General features: G+C 44.5%; 1 protein-coding gene across 2 annotated transcripts in view; it reads right to left on the bottom strand.

Annotated features, from left to right (window-relative positions):
• LOXL2 (lysyl oxidase like 2) overlaps positions 1-15,867 on the bottom strand; it is a gene marked incomplete at its 5' end in the record, with an annotated part of 95,268 nt that extends 79,401 nt beyond the window's left edge. Inside the window, one exon of one of the 2 annotated variants that reach the window (XM_081076972.1) lies at positions 15,608-15,867. The remainder of the gene's footprint in view (positions 1-15,607) is intronic. The other variant, XM_081076970.1, reaches the window with a different exon arrangement.
• Positions 15,868-16,173: the final 306 nt, after the last annotated feature.

The following is a 16,173-nucleotide window of genomic DNA, read 5'->3' as shown; positions in this document are numbered from 1 at the left end:
ATCTAGTGTGGACTTTACGCTCACAGCATATCTCCATTTAGACAAGCACATTGCAAGTGTTTGGTGGCCCATAGGGTGGTGGCTGCATATTGGACAGCACAGCTCCAGGCCACCCTCTGAGAGAGGAACCACAGGCAGCCCCATCTCCCTGAGGAAGATCCACAGGACAGAAAGGCTACGTGATTTTCCCACAGGCACACAGCTAAACATTGTTCAGGCTGGAATTTGTACCCAGACAGCCAGATACCAGAGCTGATCCCTTGATTTATCTTATCTCTGTCCCTGAGACAAGCGCACTCTGATATATTCAGCATTGTCCAGGGACCAACGGCTTGAAAAGACTGCTTTGGGTTAAAGGAGTTGAGCCTCCTTAAGGAATGCACTAGGACCAAATGATTCAACTCAAAAGCAAAGAAAAACTTGAATTTTAATTTGAATAAAACAAAAGAAAGAAAACCAAACAGAAGTGCAGTATGTCTCTTACCTTTCCTGGTGCCTAATCATACAGTGGTAAATTCTCCCTTGACCCTTCTGGATATTTGATGATATTTGTATTGACGGAAGACACATTTCCCCTCTCCACACCAGCCCTATCAGTCCTCAATGAGAGAGCTGTATTTCTCTAAAGACTCAAAAAGCCTGGTGGAGACATCCACCTGACACCACAGTTGGAGAGTTTTTAGACAATAGAAGATCTATTCTCAGCATTCACCTTTGAAGGTGAACTCCAAGGCCACCTACTGCCCAAGAAGAAACTACACCAGTGAGCTCGCATCACCACCCATCATGAAAATCTCATCCTCTACCCTGACCACAGCCAACTGGGTCAGCAGAACATCTCTCTTACTGGTTCACGCATACCAAACCAAGCTCAGGTTTCACCAACGCTCTCCAGGCACACAGAAGAACATTCCCCAGGAGGCTGTTCTGTGAAAACCTCATCCGAATGAAGTCTAGGAACGATGGCACTGGATGGTTTTAATGATTCACAGTTTCACTCGGAAGTGGGCCATCATCAGAGGGTTCCAGGCAAGACGCCCAAAGATCGCAGTATTTGACAGACATGAATAAGAACCAGTGCGTACCAGAGAGTGTGACCGTGGTTTATCGGCAAGCGGTCAATTATCTCTCTCAGTATTTTCTCAGCTCTTGGCTAAACAGTTAAAGACATTCTTATATTCAGTCCAACCCACTGGAGGATACAACATTCACGCAGTTAACAGTCCAAGCTTTGCTGACAAGAGGCACTGTGACCCCAGGGGCCATCTGGGAGAGATAAGGAAAGAATGCCTTCAGATTACTGGGTCTCCAGGTCCCAGGCATTCCTGACAAACATCAGACAACATCAGCCCACCTTCTGCACAGCCCCTGAAGACCCTCTGTATGCAGCAACTTACTCAAAGAGCCTGCACATTCTCCCTCAACCAAGAACGGGCTGGACAGGCTGCCATCTCTCTGTTGCCAGTAAGCAACATGGACCAGGGGCTTCAAGTGACACAGAATGGGGTTCAAATCTCATTTCTACCACTTACTAGCTCTGTGACCTCAGGCACACTCAGATTTTCTGAAGTCTCAGTATTTCATCTATAAAATGGAAACGATATGTACTTAAAAGCAATTTTTTCAAGAGAAAACTGGAACCACCTACTTTTCAAGATGGTTAGAGAAATCAAAGATCATGTTTCCTAAGTTCCTGACCCACAGTAGGTGGTCAAAAAATATCAGGTAAAACATTTTGGTTCAAATAGGTTCTGCCTGCTAGATTTGGGTCAGACTCTTCAAGTGCCAACTACAAGCTGCTAAGCTGCATTATGCAATTGGTTGGGTTTAATTTTGACCTTCATATTTCCCCAAGTGTTATTTGGGAACTACCTAAGTAGTTCCTCCTGGATCTACCTCTTGCAACTACTTACTTGAAAACTAGAAACAAACATTTGCTCCAAAGACTATACAATATTAGAGAAAAAGTTAATTACCTAAATAAAAAGGTGTCTTTATATGTGCTGTATAAACTAGGTAGGTAGGTACTAAATTGTGCCGAGTTCAATGGGAGAGTGGACTCCAGGAAGTCTGTAGTGTCCACAAATAACACTTTCAAGGATGACGTAAGTCAACCAGTACTTCCTGGTCTTTCGAGGAGGTGGGGCTGAGGGCATGGTCAGAGGGGGAGAAAGGTTCTAAACCTGGATCTTGCTCACGTTTCTCAATTGATCATGAGAAACGTTACTTGTCTGACAACCATGATTCATTGGTGGACATCTTTAGCTTCGAAGTTTATGTCGCCCCAGGAACTTTCTGGTATATTCTAGAAACAATGATTTCTATGATTCCAGGAGTGGCATTGTACTGATAATGGATGAATATTTGAAAATCCTTTACTTAATTTTGACCCAATAGGGTTCCAAAAGGAAAAGGAGAAAATGTAAAACGGGGATTTCAAGAGTCCCTTTCTTAGGTTGCTATTTTGACAGATGATTCATTCCACCTCAGAAGGAATGTGAAAGCCCTGCTCCCCCAAAATCTCTGAGTCTCCAGATTTCTTTGGGGCTTACTCAAATGTTTTTCCTCCCCCAAAAGCAATCCCATTTGAATCACTTTATCATCCACGTGAAAAAGGCATTCTGGGTTGTAGAACTTGCCTAACAATCTTTTTTGCAAAGCCAATTTGCTATTGACTTCCCTAGTGCATTCTTAAACACTATCACACAAACTGTGGCCTCTTGTCATGACACCTCACTTTGTGGCACCCTCTAAAAAATGCCCAGTGTGACCAACTGAGTCCTAGTTAAGTCCTATTCAATAACAAGGGCACACACAGATGGGGGGGCATTATAAAAATCATACACTATTTGTGCATAGTGTATTTCATGCACGTAAGAAAAGCACTGTTCTTACACAAGCTGATCCTCTTAACTGTTTCCCCTCCCGATTCCCACCAACACCTCTATCTGGGGCATAGAACTTTCCCAAAGCACGCCTTGTCCATCCGGCTCCAGCTCTGCTGACAGCTCTGCTGCTTTAGGCCCCTGGTGGGCAGGGAAATGATTCATTCCTTCCTTCACTTGCTCCACACTGTGTGCTGGAGCTCCCAGTAACGGGTTTGCCTGCTCCAGATAGGCCGCATCACAGAAACAACCGTGCCACTCTCTAGCCAGGAGCAGTGGCCCCTGGTGCAAAGGGCACTTGCTCCATTGTTAAACAATGGAGCGCAGGGCTCAGCTGGAATCTTCCACCCAGGCGGAATGCTTCCCTTGACGTTTCTGCCAGATGTCGGCATTGAGCTCTGGGGTCAGGGGTGGGGTGGGGGCTGTCTCCTCCAACAGATCCTCCCCCACAGGCCCCTGGGGACTCCTGCTTGACCAACAGCAGTGATGAATGGTCCCCATTCAGGGCCCAGCACACACTGGGAGAGGCTACCCCAGCTGTGGTCCGGTGCGACTCTGGACTCACAGGGAACACATTCCTTTGCGGAGGAAGGCTGTCTTGGGTGAATGAGGCGTGTTCAGAAAAAGAGGGAAACTGGTGGGGGTCACAGAGGACCCTTCTGAACCACCTCCGATAAGAATGCTGACTTTGACACCAGGCTTGGCCAGGGCTGGTCCATTTGGCCCCTGGCCAAAGATTCCACCTCAGTTTCATCTATTTCTGGCCACAGACTGGGAATATTCAGGGCACAGTTTAATGGTGCGAAAGTAGGCATACAAAGCTGAGCTTTTTTTTTCAGCCTCCAGAAAGAGGCCTTTGTCAGGCATAATTTGTTATGACCAATGGGGGTTCCCCACAGGCCACCACCAGCTCTGGGTGGAATCTCATGGTTGACCAGGTTGTTTTCAGGGGAGGCTGAAGGTACAATTTCAAACACTTTAAAATGTGCCTGCCGGAGACTCTCGGATTGGATCAGAAAGAGAAAGCCAAATATTTAGTGTCTGTATGAGACACTTCTGATCTCTAAAGCACATAGCACATAGAGAAAGGGCAGGCAGGGGAAAACCCCAAATCAGTACTGCTACTAAAAGACAGTACCATTACACGTGTTTCCCCGAAAATAGGACCCATTCGGACCATCGGCTCTAATGCCTCCTTTGGAGCAAAATTACTATAAGTCCCGGACTTTTATTATATAAGATATGGTCTGGTATATTATATTACCTGATATTATATTTATTATACCTGGTATTATATTATATTATACTATATTATATTACATTATACCCGGTGTTATATTATATTATATTATATTAATTATATTATACTAATTATATTATATTATATCATATCATATCATATCATATCATAAGACCCAGTCTTATCTTAAAATAAGACTGAGTCTTATATTAATTTTTGCTCCAAAAGATGCATTAGAGCTGATGGTCCAGCTAGGTCTTATTTTCGGGGAAACACGGTAGTGGCTTTCCACGGTAGTGGAAAGCAAGTGAGGTGTGGATGCCTATTGGGTTCAAATTACCCAACCCCCATCCCCTAAATAAATGGAGACATGGTTGACTACAGGATAACATATAATAATTGAAAGAACATGGTGCTGGCATTTGAGAGTGGTCTCAGATTAAAATCCGGCTTTTAAATGGAAAAGAAAGGATCTTAGGGTCTTAGCGGGTTACATAAGAAGTATCAAGGGCCTAGTACAGTGACTGGAACATAGCAATTTTCAATGAATGGTAGCTATTATAACTATAAAGTCGTGACAACCTGGAAAAATTGTTGGAGGGGCATCCCTTCACCCACTGACCACTCTTAACACACCCCTTGGGGGACAAGTTTTAACCATCTTCCCACCTCCCCCATCACACACCAGAGATACACTGATTTCCAGAACTAACAGTCCGTAGTCAAATTGGTCTGAATTTCTGTGCCACTTTGAAGGAGATACTGAAATCCATAAAAGTCAGGCAGCAGGAGAAGAACAGAAGTCAGGGCCAGAATGGTGTGTAAACTTGGCAAGCAATCCAATCATTGCAAAAAGTCTGGTTTCCATGGGAGTAAGTGGAGTTAGCATGGGGCCACCTGCATGCACATTCCTGGAGGTGGTGGGTGCCGAGGGTTGGTCTAGGCACAGACACTGACACCGGGAGGGGCTTGGACAGTGCAGGTAAGGAGAGAATACCAGGTGTGAGGTGGAGGGAGTCCTGGGCTGGTGGGAATGTACAAATCAGTGTTACTAAGAGATGGCCCCTCAAGTAGCCAAGGAGGCATCTCCTGACATCAGTTCCTAAGTGATGTCTTCCTCAAGCCTTCCCTGTTTAGCTTCCCTCATGCCTCAGGGCACGCTAGTCATAGAAAGATTCACCTTTGGCTTTGTACACCTTCTGTGTCTCCAGGAGCTTCCAGGCCAGGCTCCCACCCAAGAGAGGCAACCTGGACCAACAGTCAATTCGTCAGGCCTGAGCCCCTCCGATGAGAACTAGACCCAGAGGGCCCAGTGAAGGAAGGAGCAGCTTGTACAGAGCCCACAGTCACATCTCTGACTTATCTGGAAATGTTTGGCTACACTGGAGAGAGGATAGGAGTCCTGTTCTAAAGTTTGTTAAGAGCCTATGATCTGGGATCCTGCTGTCCATAGAAGCACTGGCTCCCTTCCATAAGCCCAGTGAGTAATAGCAGCAGGCACCAACTGCCACATCACCAAGGCTGGCCAGGCTCAGCTGCACAATGCCAGCTGGTACTGTGTCACTGGCGATCATTCCTGCAGATAATAGCATCCAGAGAGCAGCGGTAAGTAGAGCAAGAGACCTACAAGTTCTTTCACTTACTGAGGGAAGCAGATACTTTCTCAGCTACCTTTGAACCTGATCAATGTCATTGGTGCCAATCATAAGTCTTTTTTGGGCCTCCTTCTAAGAATGGTTCTCATATTCTTACTGCATCTCCAAGCATGGCATGACTCCCACTGGCCTCCACTCTCTTTATCATGACACACACTAGCTTCAACCTGCAACCCTGAGCTCTAGCCACGCTGACCTGAGTGCATATGGTTCCTAGAAGACATTTGCTTCCACCCTAGTGCCTTCGGGCTTGCTGTTGTTCTCTGTTCTAGGACACCACATATCCACTTCCTGAATTCCCCCTCTTTGTTTAGAATAAATGTCCAATAAATTTGAGGTGAACTGAGAAAAAAAAAAGATACTATCAAGAAAGAGAAAAGACAACCACAGAATGGGATAAAATATTTGTAAATCATATACCTGATAACGATCTAGTATCTAGAATATTTAAAAACACTTACTACTCAAGAAGAAAAACTCAAGCAACCTATTCTTTGTTGAAGAATCTACTCACATGAGCAAATAAAAAATTCTAAGGAATCTGCTAAGACTGTGGGAACTGATAAAAGAGTTCAGCAAGGTTATAGGATATAAGACCAATATACAAAAATTACGTATAGCTGTTTCAAAAATGAAATTAAGAAAATAATTCCATTTATGATAGGATCAAAAAGAATAAAACACTTAGGAATAAATTTAACAGATGCAAAGTTTATACCCAGAAAACTACAAAACACTGTTGAAAGAAATTAAAGAAGATCTAAATAAATGTAAAAACATCCCATGCTCATGGATTAGAAGACTTAATATTGTTAAGATGAGAATACAAACTGATCTACAGAGTCTTCACAATCCCTATCAGAATCCCAACTGACCCTTATGTGGAAATTGACAAACTGATTCCAAATCCATATGGAGTTGTAAGGGACCCAGAACAGCCAAGACAATTCTGAGAAAGGAGAACGAAGTGGGAGAACTCACACTTCCCAATTTCAAAAGGTACCATAAAGCAGCGGTTATCAAGACTGTGGTACTTGCACAAGAACAGACATAGCGATCATTGGACTAGAACTGAGAGTCCAGTAATAAACTCATATATCTATGATCAATTGATTGGAACAAGGGTACCGAGACCATTCAATGGGGGAAAGAACAGTCTTTGCCAAAGGTAGTACTGGAATAATTAGATAGCCACCTGTAAAAAAAAGAAGTTGGACCCTGACTCACACGATTTACAACAACTTGATTCAATACATATCCAAGACCTAAATATAAAAGCTAAAACTTTCAGAAGAAACTCTTAGAAGGAAACACAGGAGTAAATCTTCATGACTTTGGGTTTGGCAATGGCAACACAGGCAAAAACACAGGAAACAAAATGGAAAATCTGTATAGTGGATTTCATCAGAATTAAAAACTTTTGTGCATTAAAAGGAATTGTCAAGACGTTTCGAGAACCAGGGCAGCAGTAGTAGATAGCATAAAGGGCATATTAACCAAGTATGTATTGTATTTGCATGCCTGTTTCCCTCCTAAGACTGTGAACCCCCTAGAGGGCAAATACATCTCTAGATCCTCTGTCCTTGGCTCAGAACAAAAGTTCAGTAAATTTGAGGTGAACTGAGAAAAAAAGGAGATACTATCAAGAAAGAGAAAAGACAACCCCAGAATTGGATAAAATATTTGTAAATCATATACCTGATAAGGATCTAGTATCTAGAATATTTAAAAACACTTACAACTAAAGAAGAAAAAACACAAACAACCCAATTTAAAAGTGGACACAGGACTTGAATAGACATTTCCTCAAAAAAGATATATGAATGGCCAACAAGCACATGAAAAGATGTTCGATATCATTAGTCACTAGGGGAAATGCAAATCAAAACCGAAATGAAATACTACTTCACACCCACTAGGATGGCTACAATTATTTTTGTTTGGGGAAAAAGTAAGTGTTGACAGAGATGTGGAGAAATTGGAACCCTCCTACATTGCTGGGGGGCATGTAAAATGGTGTGTCCACTGTGAAAAACAGTTTGCAGTTCCTCAAAGAGTTAAACATAGAATTACCATATGACCCAAGCAATTCCACTCCTACCGCGTTTCCCCGAAAATAAGACCTACCTGGAAAATAAGCCCTAGCATGATTTTTCAGAATGACATCCCCTAAACATAAACCCTAATGTGTCTTTTGGAGCAAAACTTAATATAAGACCTGGTCTTTTTGGGGGGGAAACACGGTACTTATATAACCAAGAGAACTCAAAACAGACGTTCAAAGAAAAACTTGTACACAAATGTTCATAGCAGCATTATTCATAATAGCCAACAGGTAGAAACCCAAATGTCCAGCAACAATGAAAGGATGAACAAAATGTGGTGAATCCACACAATGGAATATTATTTGGCTATAAAAAGGAATGAAGTATGTATATGTGCCATAACACATTATGTGTCGTGAAAGAAGCCAGACAAAAATACCAAATATGATTCAATTTATATGAAATATCTAGAACTGGCAATATACAGAGAGAAAGTAGGTTAGTGACTGTTTAAGAGTGAGGGTGGGAAGTTGGAGGAAAAGGGGGCAATCGCTAAGGATACAAGTTTCTCTTCGTGGTCATGAAAAGTCCTAAAATTGACTGTGGTGATGGTTGCATGTGACTAGACTAAAATCCATTAACTTGAACACTTTAAATGGGTGAATTTTATGACATGTGAATTATAGCTCAATTAAGCTCTTAAAAAATCTACTTAAATGACACTTCGGTTTAGTAATATCTATTTATTAAGCATCTGCTTAATAAGAAACTGTACTAGGCACTGGGAATTCCAAGATGAATCTGTCATGGGTTCTGTCTTCAAGGGGCTCACAGTGTACTTACAGAGCAATAAGAGTATAGAAATAGAGGCAGAAATAGAACTAGGAGGCAGTGATTATACCTGGGGAAGCGGAACCGGGAAAGCTTTAGACAGTTGATATCTGAGCACATTTTGAAGGAAAGTTTGAGTGTGACAAGGTAGGTGTGGGGAGGATGGGGGGATCATTTCAGGCAGGTCTGTGTGGTTCACAATTACAAGATGGAAAGTGGAAGGGCTGGGTGAGTGGCTGTGGTGAGAAGTAGAAGATGTGAGGTTGGAGAAGCAAGCAGAGGGTCATGAGGAAATGTGAATGTCATGCTAAGAAATGTTGAGTTTTCTTTGGAGGATGAAGAACCAATGAAAAGCAAGCCGGAGGGTAATGGGGGCAGATCTGTGGTCTAGAGCAGCAGTCATCAAACTACTGTCCAAGGGCCAAATCTGTAAATAAAGTTTTTGGAAATAAAGTTTTATTGGAACACAGCTATACTCATTTCTTTACTAGTTATGTATGGCTGCTTTCCCACTAAAACAGCAGAGTTGACCAGCTGCCACACAGGCTGTATGGACCATAAAGTCTAACCTATTTGCTATCTGGCCCTTAGAGAAAAAAGTTTACCAATCCCTGCTCTAGAAAGATCACAGTGGCTACCGCATAAAGGATGGTTTCTTATGGGTTAAGACCAAGGGAAAGGAGGCCACTTAGGAAACTTGCAACTCCAAGCAACGGATGACAGTGGGTCAACATCATGACTTTGTCATAACAGATGATATAAGAGGTTGGTAGTTGGGTGGAGAGGCGGGCATGGCTTTGAGAGATGCGGGGAAGAAAACGCACGTGGGGAATATCAATTTAAGAAAATTAAGAATGCCAAGAGAACCCACAGGGCTTCACAGACATCGAAACTTTAGTTTTTTCTTCTTAATCATTAAAATGGTCCCTAAACATCATGTTTAGCAGAGTGCTCTCTGACGGAGCACCTGAATTCAAGGAAGCTTAAAAGTATTGTTAAAAACGATTCTTACAATTCGCTTAGGGGCATGCAAATAACCTGATGGAGAGTCTTCCTCTGTTCATGTATTACAACAAGTGCAACTCCACAAATTCTTTGTCTATGCTCTAGGCGGCTGTTGGCACTAGGCAAGCACCATGGGGCTGGTTGCCAGGCATAGAGTATTCTTTTTTTTTAATTAAAGTTTATTGGGGTGACAATTGTTAGCAAAGTTACATAGATTTCAGGTAAATTCTGTATTATATCATCCATAAATCACATTGTGTGTTCACCACCCAGAGATTCTTTTTTAAAAAAATTATAGTTGACACAGAATATTATTCTTGACTGGTGATGTATTTTTCAATACACATGTCAAATATCATGTCATTCATTTTTGTGTCTCCTACAGTGACTGGCAAATGTCTGGTACATAGAAAGTCACTAATAAGTCATTTTGGCTAAAAAGAGGAAGAGGACCAGGTGGGAAGAGAAGAAGCAAGGAAAGGAAAGCAGAAAGACAGGATAGGGCCATCACATTTTTCACTCAAGACTTAAAACTCATGCTCTAGCAGAAGCTGACAAAAGATCAGAAGTTCTCCAGGTACGCGAAAGCCCTCTGGGCCCAGGAATAGCGAAGAACAAAACTTAGTGGTGATATCCTAATATAACTACAATCGCAAATCCCAAATATGCTGTACTATCTTCCCTAGATGGTTTAGGGAAAAAGGTTGCTGAAATCTCCCAACTATTCTTGTGGCCTTCCACGTTATAGATTGCATTTTTTCAAACATCTCTTCCAAAATGCCTCATGGTAGAAAAAAATGAATATCCAGAACAGGTGTTTGGATATCCATGTTCATAGCAGCATTATTCCCAATTAGCAAAGGTAAAAATAACTGAAAGGTCCACCGACAGATGGATAGAAGGGGATTCTGACACATGCTACAATATGCGTGACCCTTTAAGACAATACATTAAGTGAAATAAGCCAGTCATAAAAGAACAAATACTGTATGATTCTACTTATGTGAGGTACCTAGAGTAGTCAAACCATAGATACAGAGAGCAGAATGTGGTTTCCAGGGGCTGAGAAGGACGGGGGAAATGGGGGTTAGTGTTTAATGGATACAGAGTTCCAGTTTTGGAAGATGAAAAAGTTCTGGAGATGGATGGTGGTGATGGTTGCACAACAATGTGAATGTATGTAATGTCACCAAAATGTACGTTTAAAAATGGTTAAAATGGCGAGTTTTATGTTATATATATTTTACCACAATAAGAACAAAAAGTTTGCCCAGGTGTTGCTTAGAATTGGTGCCATTAATCTATGTGTGCTATTCTTTGGCGAGGGAGAGGGGTGAAGAGTTTACTTTAAAATTTTTACTCAAATTTATATTTGTATTGGTTTTAAAAAGCTTCAGAAAAATGTTTAGAAAAGTATCTCTTTTTTGCTTTTGTCCCCCCTAGATCTCTGAGTCATGCAGGCACTCTGGAAAGCTTTGCTGTTTATGCCGGGACATCAATGGTTCCCAGGATAAGGCTGGGGGTAGGGGAAGTCCATGGATCCAAGATCAAGAAGGACAGTTTAAAGATACTATCTGAACAAATGAAGCTGTTCACAAGTCACTGAATAAGTTATCTTCACATGAAGTGTATGCTTTATGGACAAGCGACATTATCTCCTCAGAACATACTCTTAGCATTACGTAGGCAACTCATCAATGGGCACAAACAGGAACTGCTGCCATGGGACATCCACGTGGCCAAGTGTGTCTGCTTATCTGACCGAGACATCGACAATGAAAAAACTGAACAAGAAAACGAATCACCTTTCACATATAATAATATTAAAGGTATTCCAGTGAAGGAATCAAAACACCTTGGGCAAGAAGAACTGATTAACTATTATCCTAATCACATCCTCATTTTCTGTTGAGTTAGTTACCACTCTCCACCCCGAACTTACCACACACACAACTTGCCCAGGTAGATTGTTTCTGCCAGGGGAAATGCAAACGAGTTTTTAAAACTCTGTACGGAAATCTTATCTAAACTGCCACCGTCAGGCTTTATCACCCTCAGACAAGTGGTTATTCTAAAAGGGTGGTCCTGGAGCCGAAAGACTTCTCTGAGACAGGTGTCCGGGGAAGACTGGACAGCACTCCTGGCCAGGTTGTGTTCCTTGCCACACACACACCATGCTTTCCAGCAGGAGTACTGCTGGAATTACTCGTATAAGAATATCTAAAGACTCGCTTCAACCTAGACAAGGCTGGAGACTTAAAAGGTAAGCAGTGCATTGCTGCCGACGCATCTCTTGGACCTCTGCTTGGCTCTGCCTTTCCGGCCCACAATCACCAACGCTGCTGGTTCTGTGGCCTGGAGCAGGGCACGCACCAGCCACTCTATCTGAGGCTTCATGGACCACCCAGCGTCCAGAGCACAGGTGGGTCTGTGTGAATCTGCCATGCAGACTGACCACAAAAGACTTTCTCCGAGTAATGACAAGCTGTTCTTTTGAGCCTAGGCAGCCCCAGATGAGGAGAACTTTACCTCCTAGTGCTTCTAAAATGTTAAAAAAAAAAAAAAAAAAAAGGAAGCTACTGCAGCTGCTGATGTGGAATCGCCTAGAAATTCCACCCCCATGGAGACAGCCTGTTAGTTACGGGGGAACAGAATGGGTGGTCGCCAGAAGACAGTGTAGTTTAAGGTGATTGCTTTGCCCCTTTTGAGTTTTATAGTTAAATAATGGGATTGGAGCAACCAGTCTCTCTCTCCTTTAACCGGTTGTTTTATGGAAGGTCTGTTCCTTCCATGTCTATTTCAGGGCAATGAACGTAAGAGCAGAAAATCTAGGAGTTAAAGAAATAAGAGAGTCCATCTTCCCACACAGCCAGCCAAGGAAGAATTCCAACTCATGAGCCTCATTAATAAGATGTAAGAATGATTTCTTTATCACCCCATTTCAAAGTGAATGAAAATGCTAAAAGTAAAAATTCAGGTGTTCTCTATCCTCACCAGACAAAGGCAGAACAAAGTTGTTCATAAGTGAAGGACTGCAGAGGGAAGCCTCTTCTCTCTCATAGAATTTAGGAGCCTCCAACTAAAGATTCCAGCTGACCAAATCCTCGAGTGATGACCAGTGAGGGGTAACTGTCCTTAATGAGATTTCTTTCTGGGGCATTTGTCTCTTCCAGGAATTCCAGCTGCAGTCACTTCACTCCTCATACTTTCAGACCCAGGAGACAAAGGATGGGGAAAGATGACACCTTCTAGTTCAGAGAGCCATCTAAGCAGCAGAGATGTAAATTGTTTTTGTACAGTTTTACAAATAAACCCAGGCTTCCTGATTTTGCAGCCAATTCATCTCCAGCACCACATGGCCAATTACTAAATATTTACACAGGGATTTCTGATACAGGTGTATAGGAAGTGATAAGCCCAGGATGAAGCCAGAGCCAGAATGAATGCTTCAGAGAATAGCTGATATTCCCTGAGCAGCACTGAGAACAGAACCACTGCTGCCCAGGGGTGGGGAGGCTGGGGCAGGTTCTGGCTTCACTAATCGCCAGCTGTGCCATCTGGACAGCTTATCTTTTTGACAGTTAACTCAACTATAAAATGAATTCAATAATACCCATCTCACTCTTTAGTGGGATATTGTAAGGCTCAAATAAGGAAAAACATACAATATGAACAGAAATTATACAAATCAACAGAACTCAGATCAACCATAAAAAGATATTTTGGGGAAATTTTGAATATGGACTGGGTATTAGATGATACCAAAGAATTATTGTTCATTTTCTTAGGTATAATACTGGTTTAAAGGTTAATGTTTTTCGAGATCACACTGAAATCACACATAGGGATGAAATTACTTGATGTCTGGGGTTTGCTTTAAAACACTTTAGTGAAAACAGCGAAAAAAATAAATGAAGCAGTGAGGCAAAATATTGATAACTGTTGAACTTGAGTGAGGAGTATATGGGGTCCTTCTCTCTACTATTGTGCATATTTGACATTTGTCAGAATAGTTTTTAAATGAACGGTGCAGAATATTCCGGAACAGAATTTTCTTAGAAAGCTTCACTGATGGTCATCTCTAGAGCACAGAAAATCTTTCTCCTTCACAAGGCCCTTCCACACTGGCCATCCAGTGGTCAGAACGCAAGGACTCCGGAGAAGGGAGGGAGGGGCCAGGCAAGGACCCCAGCTATAAAGGAGGCAGATGGAAATGACATCACAGACTTTCCTGTCTGTCCTGTACTAAAATGTCAGCCAACCTGTAAATGTCAAACGCATACTTTGTCTTCAGACCTAAGTTTCATATTCAGCTTTGCCACTTAATGGCTAAATGACCTTAGAACAAGTCACTTTTTAACACAACGTCACAGAGACACACACACACACACACCACTGAGACTGGATCTCTTTGGGCCCCAAGAGCCACCAGAGGCCCATGGGGTGCACACACTTTACCATGGCTTTTGATGGTCACCCAGGAACAGATACTAGGAACCAGGAAGGTGAACAGGACACGGGGTGGGGTGGAGGGAGATGAATAATTTAGCTAAGGCAGCGTCCTGTGAGTCCAGTCATTCATTTGGGAACTGACTGACCGGGGAAATAAACACCTCGTCTTCCTCCTAAGTCCCATCTCTCACCAGTAAGTACACAATACACCATAAAAAAGTAAATAATTCCACCAAGAGTGACAAGCGGGCTTCGGGGGTTCCAGGACAGACAGGCTAGCAGTGGTGTAAGGGATATGGGTTCGAGACCCACACTGACTAACCGAACGGCCTTGAGCTTCAGCACTTTTCCTCTTCTGCTAAAAGAAACATTGGACTGATCTCCGCAGTTCCAAAATTTTAGAGGATGCTATTTATCTGGGGCACCTTTCTGGCTTTCACGCATCTCTCTCCTCTCATCAGGGCTTGGGGTTTCCTAGACATGAGTCGTTCAGCCCCCTCCCCACGCCGTGTTCTGCCTTGTCCCCTCACCCAAGGCAGGTATTTGCTGGGGTGGGGGATGATGGAGAGATAAGAATCTCGCTTTTGTCTTCCAATCATTGCTATTTCGGCGCTGATTTGCAGCGACACCGCAGGCAGGCAGCTACACCAGAGGGCTCCCAGATTCTTGGAGAGGGTGGGGACGGAGCGCAGTGGCCAAAGCGCCTGCGTTAAAGTTGCAAACACCGAGGACCACGGGAGTATCGCGCAGGACTGGGATTAGCTCTACCCCTCGGCTATCCTGCACGCGTGACCTGTAGGTTCGCTTGTGCTGGTTCTTACTCCCGGGCCTTTCTGTAGTAACGGCAGGAAAGGCTCCCTGGTTCCCGGACCATCCAGAGCAACCCGAGAGTGAATACCTGGCGTGTGGACCGCGCCTCTCCTCTCACAGGACTCAGGGCGCTTCTGCGCCCAGCTGGGGAGAAAACCCAATTCCAAGCTGTGGGCGCTGAGCTCCCAGGCGCAACCCCAGTGGCCTCCACCTCAACCCCGTTTCAACGCACCTCAGTGCGCCCCGCGACCCCGTGCGCTCTCCTTCCCCCAAAGCCAGCAGTCCCGGCACCAGCACAGCCCCAGTGTCCCTGGCCCCTTGCTGCACTCCCCCTAGGCACCAAACGCACACCGCGCCTCGACTGGCTCTGTTCTGCCTGTTTGCAGGCGCCCCTGTTGAGCAAGGAATGGAGCGAGCGCCCCGCGCCCCAGGGCGCTCCAGCTGCAGCGCTTCGCGGGGCCCCTGTGAGGTGGGGCTGGGTGGGTCCGCCCAAGTAGGGAAGGGGCCCCGTTAGCCCGCACGTCACAGCATCTCTGCTTGGCTGTGTGTCCCCGTTGCCTAAGTCTGGGAACCCCAAGCACCGAGAGACGTCCTCGCGGGGAGTGGAGTCTGGAGACTCCGCGGGGCCACCCCCGCTTCCCCCCGAACCCTGCGGGGACGAGGGGCTGCAGGAAGCGCTCTTACTTGGCAGCAGGGGTCAGCCCTGGCTTGACGGAGTCCAGCTTTCCACGGTGGCTCCTCTCCGCGCACGTCGCCGCGGAGCCCCTTTCCCGAGCAGAGGGGCCTTTGGAGAGAGAGCTCCGAGCTCAGCAAGCCGCGGGCTGGAGTCGCTCCTTGACTCTTTTTCCCGGTACTTTTAACGGGAGTCAGACGGCAAACCCCTCCCCGGGCCCACCCCCTTCCCTGAAGGCGGCCACCGCACAGGCCCGGCCCCCAGCTCCTTTTGTTGTAATTCGAGAACGCCCACTCCCGGGGTCAGAGCGGGCTGTGCCGGGAGGCTGCGCGCCAGCGGGGCAGCCCTTTCAGGCTCTTCACGCCCAAGTTTCAGGAGCCAGAGATGCTAGGAGAGGGATTTTCCTCTGGGAGATTCCTCTACCCCCCACCTCCAAATGGCTCCCTGAATTTAACCCTTCGGTGTCTTTCTCCACCAGTTTGAGGGTGCGAGCCAAATCCGTCTCCTATTCAGAGATCCCAGCATTGCGTGGCACATAGTAGACACTCAATAAAAACTGATTAAGGGAGTTTAGAAA

The sequence above is a fragment of the Rhinolophus hipposideros genome (assembly GCF_964194185.1).
Source record: "Rhinolophus hipposideros genome assembly, chromosome: 16".
Classification (NCBI taxonomy): Eukaryota; Metazoa; Chordata; class Mammalia; order Chiroptera; family Rhinolophidae; genus Rhinolophus; species Rhinolophus hipposideros.
The sequence above is the reverse complement of the archived record's forward strand: the minus strand, read 5'-3'. Positions and strand labels throughout refer to the sequence as shown.